The sequence below is a fragment of the Delphinus delphis genome, chromosome 4 (assembly GCF_949987515.2).
Source record: "Delphinus delphis chromosome 4, mDelDel1.2, whole genome shotgun sequence".
NCBI classification, from domain to species: Eukaryota; Metazoa; Chordata; class Mammalia; order Artiodactyla; family Delphinidae; genus Delphinus; species Delphinus delphis.
This window is the reverse complement of record NC_082686.1, coordinates 86,570,877-86,582,923: the sequence shown is the minus strand read 5'-3', so window position 1 is coordinate 86,582,923 and position 12,047 is coordinate 86,570,877. Positions and strand designations below refer to the sequence as shown.

The following is a 12,047-nucleotide window of genomic DNA, read 5'->3' as shown; positions in this document are numbered from 1 at the left end:
TATATATAAATTAAAAACAAAACAAAATCATTTTTAATTTGAATAAACTCTAGATAGGGCATGCCTGATTATTAAAAATTCTAAAACACAGAAAATATTTTAAAATCATTTTTTATTACTGTCCAATGATCAGATAACTTGAATTGATCACTAAGAGGTGGAGCATTTCCCAGAGAAGGGAAGAATGTGAATCATCAAATATTTCTGAATCTGGAACCAGGTGGTGGGACAAACTCTCTCACATATTTCCTTAGTTATCTGCCATGGAAATACTACAGAGCAGATATCATTATTCACAGAATCACTCTAGTATATGACAAAGTCAGATTTTGATTCCAGGGCTATCTGCTAAAAAAGTATCATTCATTCTATTGCAATTAACACTCTAAGCAAAATAAGAGTTCACAGCCTGCTTTAATGAAGAGATAAAAATTATTTTTAGTGAGTCATACAATTTGTTTACTTAAAGCTTTTTATTAAATAGATTGAATTTGCTTCCTGACTCATAATTTATGCAAACCTTTTCATCAAGGGAAACCCTACTAGACGATGAATGCCTTGAAGGTAGGGACCACCTTACAAGCACTGTGAGTATGTTTTCCTCAGCCCAGCCTGCGGTCAGAAGCACCTGTAGGGATTCAGTAAGTATCTGATGAATTAAATTAATCAGACCCTTCAGCAGGAACTTAAATATTTCCAAGACAAAGTTACCCCAAATTTCAAATTAGGTCAAATTATAAAAATGAGGTTTTATTGTGTTTCATGCACACTTTTGTGAGCACCATTCTTAACCCTGACTGCAAGTTTTACTGTCAAGAGATAGGTCTCCCTTAAGATTTTAGTGCAGTGATTAAAACCCTCTCTTTCAAGATCTATGAAAAATTACAACACCCTATTTTAGGAGCAAGGATTAAGGGCTATTGACTTTAGTCTCTTCTAGAAACACTTGTTCACTGATTTTTGTGGTCATTACTACAAACTCTATCTTGTCAGGGGACCTCAAAGTGACTGAGATTTCAGAGAAACAATTCTTGACAAATATGAGCTTTGAGAACTGCCCCCTTTTGGTCAGCTTTGGGTTCTGTGCTGCTTTTGATGAAGGTTACTGAAATTAAAGACGCGCCAAAGATAAGACTTGGTAGCCAAATTCTCTTCAGACTCATTAGTTTCTTTATCTTTCTAGGAAAGCAATGCTTTGAGGAATATTTGTAAATGGGGAAGGGGGAAAAAGATGTCCTGAGCTCCTACTATGAATCAGGCATTGTATATACATTATTGCATTTGGAATCACAAAATTCCTATGAAGTAGGTATCCTTCATATTGCAGATGAAGAAAGCAAAAGTTAAAATAATCACTCAAGGACTCACAGCTAATAAAAGATTGAATAGAGTTTCTGAATTGTTTCTTTGCTGTCATATATACTCTCTGCCCTCTCTCTGGCTCGCTGTCTATTAGCAGAAACTATATTTCCCAGGTTCCTTTGTTGTGCCTTTTGGATGTATTCAGCCAAGGAGTAGGAGGGTAGGGACCTGGTGGAGAGGAAACTAAGTCCCCCGAGTTTATGAATAACTCTTTATCCAAAACTATATTCCCTTTTTTGTCCCGCCTCTGTTCCGCTCAGGATTGAGAAGTATTGAAGAAAAGGGGGGACTGAAACCAAGCAGGAACCTGTGAGGCCTTCCCAGGTACAAACACCCCTGTGCCTCCCTCCTCCCCCGCTTCTTGTTTGACCTTCCCTGAGATCCAAAGAGCAGACTCAAGCAGTTAATGATTAGGACAATAGAGCCACAGGACTCCTAGTTCCACCTGAAGAGATACAGATAACAATCTGATGCATATCTTTGAGTTGTTCTGCAGAAACTAAGACCCCCACCCAGTGGAGGATGGTGCCTACATGTTGCCTGCAAACACACGGACCCCAGACTGGTTGGAACCAGAAGATTGATGATTAAGATTCCCCAAACATCACTCTGTTACCTCACCATCAACCAATCAGAAGGATGTCCATGAACTGATTAGGCACCCTGCAACTCTCACCCCTAAATTGTTTTTAAAAACCCTTCCCTAAGAGCCATCAGCATCTTCTGAGCATTAGCTGCCTATTCTCCTTGCTTGGTGCCCTGCAAATAAACACCATATTTTCCTTCACCACAGCCTGGTGTCAGTAGATTGGCTTTGCTGCATGTTGGGTGAGTGAACCCAAGTTCGGTTCAGTAACAGAGACTAGGAGGCCACAGAAAAGTAGACAGGATAGTCCTACTCCTTGCTTTGCCTAGGCTAACCTTTCCAGAAGCAGCTCCACCTCCTTGGTGGCTCCAGGTCTAATGGGTCTAGCTATAGCTCTAGCTCCCATTAGATGGCCTCAGTTTGGGGCTCTGATAATCCACCTCCTCCCTGCCGCTTTAGTCTTAGGGGTTGCTGCTTCTTGTTCTTGCAAATCTCTGACTTGCCTGCCCTGCCCTCTTTCCCATCAGCTTCTCAGCCCTTTCATCAACTGTATAAACAATATTCTGCATGAAAACTCTAGCATTAAAAAAAAAAGAAGGAAGGAAGGAAGGAAGGGAAGGAGGGAGGCAGGGAGGAAGGAAAGAAGGGAGGGAGGGAGGGAGGGAGGAAGGAAGGAAGGAAGGAAGGAAGGAAGGAAGGAAGCAAGGAAGGAAGGAAGAAAGGAAGGAAGGAAGGAAGGGAGGGAGGAAGGGAGGGAGGAAGGGAGGAAGGGAGGAAACACCTGGATTGGTTTCTCTGCACTTAATTCATCCTTGACTGATAAAGATTCAAATTTGAATCTGTTTGATCCCCTTGCACGACCAACAGAAAGGTGATTTTTTTTAAGATAATGAGTGGTCCCACATTAACATGTAACAAGAATTTCTGTCTCTGACTCCATTTCATATATCCCAAGACTATTCAATGTCTTGTCACTATTTAAAACTATTTTTAAATAGTTTTTTTTTTAACATCTTTATTGGGGTGTAATTGCTTTACAATGGTGTGTTAGTTTCTGCTTTATATGTAACTGGAAACTATTACTGACGCAGCTATGTTCAAGATGTTTGTATATAAGTTAGTTACTGAAGTGTGGGCTGGATTTTGGCAGAGAAACATATGGAGCCCAAAAAGTATACCACGTAACCATGGATTTTAATGTTTTATTAAAACTCATTTCCCTTTGTCCACCAGTCCTGCAATTTGTCATACTGTCAGATGCTGAACTTGAAGCTTTTGCTACATGTTTTTAAAAAGGAGACTGAACATTCTCAATTGTCTAACCCACAAGCAATCTAAACTATGTTCTCCAGGCTTTAGAATGCTTTCAGGCAAGTGAAGATGCTCCTTTTCCTGAACTGTATATTATAACCAATTTGTTGAATGAGCCAAACTCAGGAGTGTGCCAGTAGAAACCAACCTATTTTTCTTCCCTTTTTCTTCAAGCCATTCAACAACCTGGTTTCCCCTCACGATTAGGATAATATGTCCCCCAAGTCCCATAGCTTCTTTAATCACTCTTATATGATACACAGATACTTCCTTTGTTTTCATATTAAAAAGCCCACTCAATGCACCCCAAGCCTAATTAATCACAAAATCCTTCCATTAATTAATTTAACAACTATTTACCAAACACCTATTTACCTGGTAGTATTCTAGGTTCTGTAGTTATAGCAGTAAATAAATCAGACAGAAAACCTTCCTCTCATGCAGTTCATGTTCTGGTGGGAAGATAGACAATACACACATGAAAAGTAAGCAAAATATAGAGCATGCTAATGATAGGTGCTAAGAGGGCTGAATTTTATTGATAGATAGGTTGATGATGATAAGGGGGGCTTTTCAAAGTTTTCAATACCTCACTCCCAGTTGATGACCTTGCTTTCTATTTGCCTGAGAAAATTGAAGAAATCAGGCAATAACTTTTACAAACTCCCATCACTGCATCAACCCGCCTATCAACATCTATGCCCATATACTCTGCCTTCTCTCCTGTTAATTTGGAAGAACTATCAACAGTCCTAGATAAATACAACCCCTCCACTTGTGCACCAGATCCAATCCCCTCTCGCTGACTCGAGAACACTGCTTAGTCACTCTCCTCTCTCTTTCCTGTGTCATCAATTTTCTCTTGCTCAGTGGCATGCAAACATCTCTCATCTTAAAAATCCTCTTAGCGTCCAGTTCTGCCTCCAGCAACCACCCCATTTTCTTTTAGAGCAAAACTCTTCCTTTCCTTGTCTATACTCTCTACCCTCAATGACTCTTCCCCTGTTCTCTTTAGAGTCTGTTCAAATTAGGCTTTTCTTCTCACCCCTTCACTGATATTGAAAGGTCACCAACAATCTCCATGTTGCTAAATACAGTGGTTATTCGTCCCCCCTCATCTTGCTTCTTCTTCACCACCATTTTACAAAGGCCATCAGTCCAGCTCACTGAAACACATTCTTCACTTGACTTCCAGGACACACTAGCCTGGTTTTCCTTCCCTATTTCTGGAAGCACCTTCTTAATCTCCTTTATGTTTTCTCCTCATCAATCCATCATCTAAACACTGGAAGGCCCCATGTCTCAGTCTTTGAACCTCCCTTTTTTTCTATCTAGCCTAGGCTAGGTCTCATCTAGCCTCCCACTAATATCCAGAAGACTCCAAAATCCATATTTCCAGCCTTAACTTTTATTTTATTTTATTTATTTTGGGGGAAGTAAATTTTTCTCACTTTTACTTATACTTTCCCCAGATTTATTGAAATATAATTGACAAATAAAATTGCATAAATTTAAGGTATACAACATAATGATTTGATACACGCATATTGTGAAATGACCACCAGAATAAAATTAGTTAACACATTCATCACCTTACATAGTTACCTTTTTCTGTGTATATGGTGAGATCATTTAAGATTTACTCTTATTAGATTTTAAGTATACAATATAGTATTATTAACTATAGTCACCATGCTGTACATTAGATCCCCAGAACTTATTCATCTTATAACTGAATGCTTACACCCTTTGACCAACATCTTCCCATTTCCCTCAGCCCCCAGACCCTGTCAACAACCATTCTATACTCTGTTTCTATAAGTTTGATTTTTTTTTAGATTCCACATATAAATGACATCATACAGAATTTGTCCTTCTCTGTCTGTCTTATTTCACTTAGCATAATGCCTTCAAGTTTCATCCATATTGTTGCTAGTAGCTGGATTTCCTTCCTTTTTATGGCCTTTTAGTTTGATGGAGTCCTACTTATTTATTTTTGCTGTAAGACCCATGTCAAGGAGATTTTTCCCTATGTTTGCTTCCACTTTTATGGTTTCAGTCCTTAATGCATTTTTAGTTAATTTATGTGCATGGTGTAAGATAATGGTTCAGTTTCATTCTTTTGCATATGGATGTTCAGTTTTCCCAACACCATTTATTTATTCTGAAGATTTATTTATTTATTTATTTATTTATTTATTTATTTATATCTATTTTTAATTTTTTAAAATTTTTTTTTTTTGCCATTGAAATTAACATACCTTTTGATCCCTTAATTCCATTTGTGGCATTAAAATAATAATGTAAATTTTATTTATTTATTTATTTTTTTAACATCTTTATTGGAGTATAATTGCTTTACAATGGTGTGTTAGTTTCTGCTTTATAACAAAGTGAATCAGCTATATTTATACATATATCCCCATATCCCCTCCCTCTTGTGTCTCCCTCCCACCCTCCCTTTCCCACCCCTCTAAATGGGCACAAAGCACTGAGCTGGTCTCCCTGTGCTATGCAGCTGTTTCCCACTAGCTATTTTACATTTGGTAGTATATACATGTCAATGTCACTCTCTCACTTCGTCCCAGCTTACCTTGCCCCCTCCCTGTGTCCTCAAGTCCATTCTCTATGTCTGTGTCTTTATTCCTGTCCTGTCCCTAGGTTCTTCAAAACCACTTTTTTTTTTTTTAGATTCCATATATATGTGTTAGCATATGGTATTTGTTTTTCTCTTTCTGACTTACTTCACGCTGTATGACAGTCTCTAGGTCCATCCACCTCATTACAAATAACTCAATTTCGTTTCTTTTTATGGCTCAGGAATAGTCCATTGTATATATGTGTCACATTTTATTTATCCATTCATCTGTCGATGGACACTTAGGTTGCTTCCATGTCCTGGCTATTATAAACAGAATTACAATGACCATTGTGGTACATGATTCTTTTTTTTTTTCTCCACACGCGGGCCTCTCACTGTTGTGGCCTCTCCCGTTGCGGAGCACAGGCTCCGGACACACAGGCTCAGCGGCCATGGCTCACGGGCCTAGCCGCTCCACGGCATGTGGGATCCTCCCGGACCGGGTCACGAACCCGTGTTCCCTGCATTGGCAGGCGAACTCCCAACCACTGCGCCACCAGGGAAGCCTGATTCTTTTTGAATTATGGTTTTCTCAGGGTATATGCCCGGTAGTGGGATTGCTGGGTCATATGGTAGTTCTATTTTCAGTGTTTTAAGGAAACTCCATACTGTTTTCCATAGTGGCTGTATCACTTTACATTCCCACCAACAGTGCAAGAGAGTTCCCTTTTCTCCACACCCTCTCCAGCATTTATGGTTTGTGTAGATTTTTTGATGATGGCCATTCTGACTGGTGTGAGGTGATACCTCATTGTAGTTTTGATTTGCATTTCTCTAATGATTAGTGATGTTGAGCCTCCTTTCATGTGTTTGTTGCCAATCTGTATATCTTCTTTGGAGAAATGTCTATTTAGGTCTTCTGCCCATTTTGGATTGGGTTGTTTATTTTTTTTGATTTTGAGCTGCATGAGCTGCTTGTAAATTTTGTAGATTAATCCTTTGTCAGTTGCTTCATTTGCAAATATTTTCTCCCATTCTGTGTGTTGTCTTTTTGTCCTGTTTATGTTTTCCTTTGCTGTGCAAAAGCTTCTTTTAAGTTTCATTAGGTCCCATTTGCTTATTTTTGTTTTTATTTCTCTTCCTCTAGCAGGTGGGTCAAAAAGGATCTTGCTGTGATTTATGTCATAGAGTGTTCTAAGAGTTTTATAGTGTCTGGCCTTACATTTAGGTCTTTAGTCCATTTTGAGTTTTTGTGTATGGCCAATACCATTTATTGAAGATAAACTCCTTTCTCCATTGTGAGTTCCTGACACCATTTCAAAGATGTTGACCATACATGCATGGGTTTATTTCTCGGCTCTCTATTCTGTTCCATTGGTCTACGTTTCTGTTTTTAGGCCCATCCAATATTGTTTGGACACAGATTTTCCTTGACTCATGATGGGGTTACTTCCTAAATAACTTTTCCCAATAATATTTTCGTTGTAAGTTGAAAATATTGTTAATTGAAAATGATTTAACACACCTAACCTTCCAAACATCATAACTTAACTTAACCTATCTTAAATGTGCTCAGAACACTTACATTAGCCTACATGGGCAAAATCATCTAACACAAAACCTATTTAATAATAAGATGTTCAATATCTCATGCAATTTAGTGAATACTATACTGAAAGTGATAAACAGAATGGTTGTATGGGTACAGAGTGGCTGTAACTGTATTGGTTGTTTACCCTGATGATCAAATGGCTGACTGGGAGCTGCCCAGCATCACGAGAGAGTATCCTACTACATTTTGCTAGCCTGGGAAAAGATCAAAGTTCAAAGTATGGTTTCTACTGAATGCATATTGCTTTCACACCATTGTAAAGCTGAAAAATCCCAAGTCAGACCATGGTAAGTCAGAGACCATTTTTTCTATGGCTTTGTAATATAGTTTGAAATTAGGAAGTGAGATACCACCAAGCTCTGTTTTTCTTTCTCAAGATTGTTTTGGTTATTCAGGATCTTTCTTGGTTCCATGCAAATTTAGGTTTTTTTTTCTATTTCTGTGAAAAATTCCTTTGGAATTTTTATTACGCAGTGCATTGAATCTGTAGATGGCTTTGGGCAGTGTGGACATTTTAATAATATTAATTCCTCTAATCCATGAACATGGGATATCTTTCCATTTTTGTTTCTTCTTCCATTTCTTTCATCAGTGTCTTACAGATTTCAATGTAGAGATTTTTCACCTCCTTGGTTAAATTTATTCCTAAGTATTTTATTTTTTTTGATTCTATTGTAAATGGGATTTTTAAAAACTTCTTTTTCAGATAGTTTGTTGTTAGTATATAGAAACACAACTGATTTTTGCATGTTGATTTTGTGTCCTGTAGCTTTACTGAATTTGTTTATTAGTTCTAGCAGTTTTCTGTGTAGTCTTTAGGACTTCATATGTATAATAAGATCATGTTATCTGCAAAGAGAGACAATTTAACCTCTTTGTTTCCAATTTGTATGCCTTTTATTTATTTCTCTTGCTTAAATGCTCTGACTAGGACTTCCAGTACTCGGCTGAATAGAAGTGGTGAGAGTGGGCACCCTTTAGCCTTAAATTTTATATTCATAAATCCAACTCCCTATTCAACATCTTCACCCAAATTCCCAATTGACATCTCAAAATTAACATGTCTACCTCAGAGTTCCCTTTTCCATCCCAAAATGTTCCAATTAAAGTTTTCCTCTGATCTTAGTGTAGGCCTCCTTGAGAGGAGGAAATGATATAGTTGGCATATTTTCTTTCCTCATTCTACTTCCTCCCCACTCTCCAGTTCCACTCCAGGATTGAACAAGGGAGGGAGGAGAGGAAAAGTGGCGGGAAAGACTCTCCCTGACTATCATGTATCTCTTGCTCTGTAATCTGAAAATTTAGTACAGTATTTTATAATACATTTTCAAAAAGAAAATGAATTAGGGGATAGAAGATGAGAAACAGAGGAACCAGCCAATAAGTTATTGCCACAATTCATGTGAGAAATAATGGTAGCCCAAACTAAGGAATAGTCATAGGAAGGGAAAAAAGTGGACAGGATGGTGAAGTTTTCAGGCAGTAAATTAGCCAGAAGTTGATGGCTGATTGGAAGTAACGAGTGGAGTGGGAAAAGTCAGAATGATTTTTAGGTTCTAGCTTTGGAGTCTGGGTGGATAGTAGTGACACTGAGATACAGAATACATGGAAAGCACACAATTTTGGAGAAACAGGAATAAATGGTTCAATTTCAGTCATATTGCAAGCTCATGTCTAATTGATACAAGAAGAAACTGGAGAAAGTGTTCATGTAATTTAAATACAGACGATAATTTTTCAAAATATGAAAGAGAATATGTCTGCACAATAACATGGTTGGAGGGCCTGAACTTTGCATTGAACCAAACTAAAGACCATCAAATATAGAGTACCTCCGTTTCCTACTCCTGATGGAAGAAACACACTTGAAACAAAAAAACACACCATTATAATCATTATATAGCTGTGGGGAAAAGGAAATGGGCTGGTTGGCATAATATTTTGCTGTAGAAATAAAGATGTGGGTGGTCTGCCCATGATCACAACCTTTTAAGACCTACATTGGGTTTAATGCCTTTCTGTAATCCAAGCCCTTGCATAAACCTGCCATCTTTTCCTTATAAATCCTACCCACTCCAATCCCAACCCCCACAACTTACTTCCAAAGAAAATGGTATGTATTTAGGGCAGTCAGTGAATAATAGCAAAAGTAATACCAGTGAGTCTTCCTGACAACAGCAGTTTTGGAGGCTTTAGGGCCAGTGAAGCCACAGGGAAGCTGAGCTGGAGACAGCTTTGGATAATGAATCATTATCAAAAGTGTGAGCTAAATTCTGATTGCAGAATCCTTATTACTGTGATGGTACAACAATCCAAAAAGAACACAGCTGGATTCTCAGATGACAGGTGGAGCTTACAATTTCTGGCTGAAGACAGTTCAATTTTTCAGTTATAAATTGAGCAAATTTGATGTGGACATCACTGTAAAAGGATACATGTGGAACCCCAATAGGTTATTATTACAGTGACTTTTTTTCTGACAGTAAGATTCACTTTATCATCAGAATTTTACAGCATACGGAGACCCTCTATAGTGAACCTTCTCCACACACAGAAACTTTCTGGAATTTGACTAGTTTAACTTACTAAAAGTTCAGCTTTTAGATTTATGGTAAACAATACCAGCATTAAAACCCTACAATTTGGCCGAAGACTGCATTTACAGTCTTAACTCTTTACTTACCTTCCTCAAACTCACACTTCAGGTGAAATGTTCTGCTTACTGCCCTCTGACCCTGGATTGCATTTTCCTTACCCCATTCTGGTCTTCTCTTCTTTGCTGAGCTCTTTGAAATCCAGCTCAACATTCTGACTCTTCTTCCATGAAACCTTGCTTGACTCTATAGTTTGAAGTGATTCTCACTCCTTCTGAATTCCTATAACAAATAGAGTAATTTATGGGAAATTTTTGTAAATAGTAACACACTTAAAAAATGTTTTATATATTGTTATGACACTTAGTGTCTCACAATTCTATTGGGAATTATTTTTCTGTTTATGAACTTTTATTCACCTGTGTTCCAGGGGAGCCCAAGACTACTGTCAGGTTTAATGACTTACCAGAAGAACTCAGAACTCAGTAAAGCTGTTATATTCCTGGATAAAATTTATTACAGTGAAAGGATACAGATTTAAATCAGCAAATGATGCATAGAACAGAGTCCAGGAGAAACCAGGTGCAAGTTACCCTCCCCCATTAAAGTTGTACAGACAGCACTTAATTCTCCCAGTTAACAACGTGTATGATGTATATTGTCAACCAGAGAAGCTCACTAGAACCTTGCTGTCCTAGGTTTTTATTGCGGGTTAGTACATAGGCATTCCATGCTTACATGACTGTAAGTCTCCAACCTCTCCCCCACACCCCAGAGGTCAAATTGACACAGCATGGCCCAGAGTCGCAGGAGAACAAAACGGGTAATCGCTGTAAATTTCATTGTTAGCATGAACTATCTTGTATAGCCCAAGGTCTCAGGTATACAAAGATACTCTTTTTAGGCAAAACATTCCAAGGGCTCAGAGATCGTCTCCCATGAGCTAGTCAAGGGCCAGTGCTTTCTCTGGAATGTGCAGGATTTGAACATGCCAAGCCCACTGGCTATATATCTTGTTTGGTAATATTCAGCTGTCCAAACATATCTTATGATTCTTGGGTGTCAGTGTAGAACAGGATCCATATGGTCTCCTTTGTATTTAGTTATTACTCAATAAATATTTGCATCTTTTGCATCATTATGCATCTTATATTCACTACACTTCATATACCAAATACATCATTCAGCTTCTGTTACAGCTTTTCTCAGCAGAGTAACATAAAGAATGTTGATTCTTGGCCAAATTCTCCTCTTTATCACAATGACATATTTCTATAGATATTTCATCTAAAAATCATGCAGCTAGAACTACTGAGCGACATTTTTCAATAGAAAGTGGGGATATGAAATGTGTAGAGTGCCCATTTGCATTGTAAAACTAGAAGAAAAAAATTTGAAACCTGAGCTCTATGAGGCCTGATGAGTCCCCCATCTACTTAGAATAAGGATGTTGAAGTTGCATATATGTTTTGGGAATTTGTAAAAAAAAAAAAATCAAGTGGGAATTTGTAAAAAAAAAAAATCCCACCCATTAAAAGCAGCCACAGTTAATATTTTTAAAGTAAGAAAAAAAAAAAACCCAGAATGACTAGCTTTATGGGAACAAATATGTTTTAGCTAAAAATACTGTTACTGAAGAATATCAAACCAGCTTCAGAGCTGGAGAGTGTGTGGGGTCAGAGGCAGACTAATAAATGTCATGATAGGAGTATGTGACTGGGTATCAGGACTCTTGTTATGACAGGGACACTATTGTGTGTTCACCACACCTTTAGGAAGACCATATTTCCTAGCTGTCATGATATTTAGGTTGAGGTCATTTAATTAATTCTCTGATGTGGAATCTAGCATGTCACTTTCAATCCTAGGCAGTTAAAAACAAGTGGAGGCTATGTGTTCCATAGTGTGGGACTGCTTGACTTGTACTGGACTTTACAAAAGAAGAAACAAATATATGTTGTATAAAGTCACTGCAATTTCAGGCCTTTGTTACTGCAGCCA

At 38.0% G+C, this 12,047-nt stretch overlaps 1 long non-coding RNA gene across 1 annotated transcript in view; it reads right to left on the bottom strand.

Moving 5' to 3' along the window:
* LOC132424188 (uncharacterized) overlaps nt 1-10,312 on the bottom strand; it is a 108,863-nt gene extending 98,551 nt beyond the window's left edge. Inside the window, exon 1 of the long non-coding RNA XR_009519179.1 lies at nt 10,208-10,312. This is a non-coding gene — a long non-coding RNA (uncharacterized lncRNA). The remainder of the gene's footprint in view (nt 1-10,207) is intronic.
* Nucleotides 10,313-12,047: the final 1,735 nt, after the last annotated feature.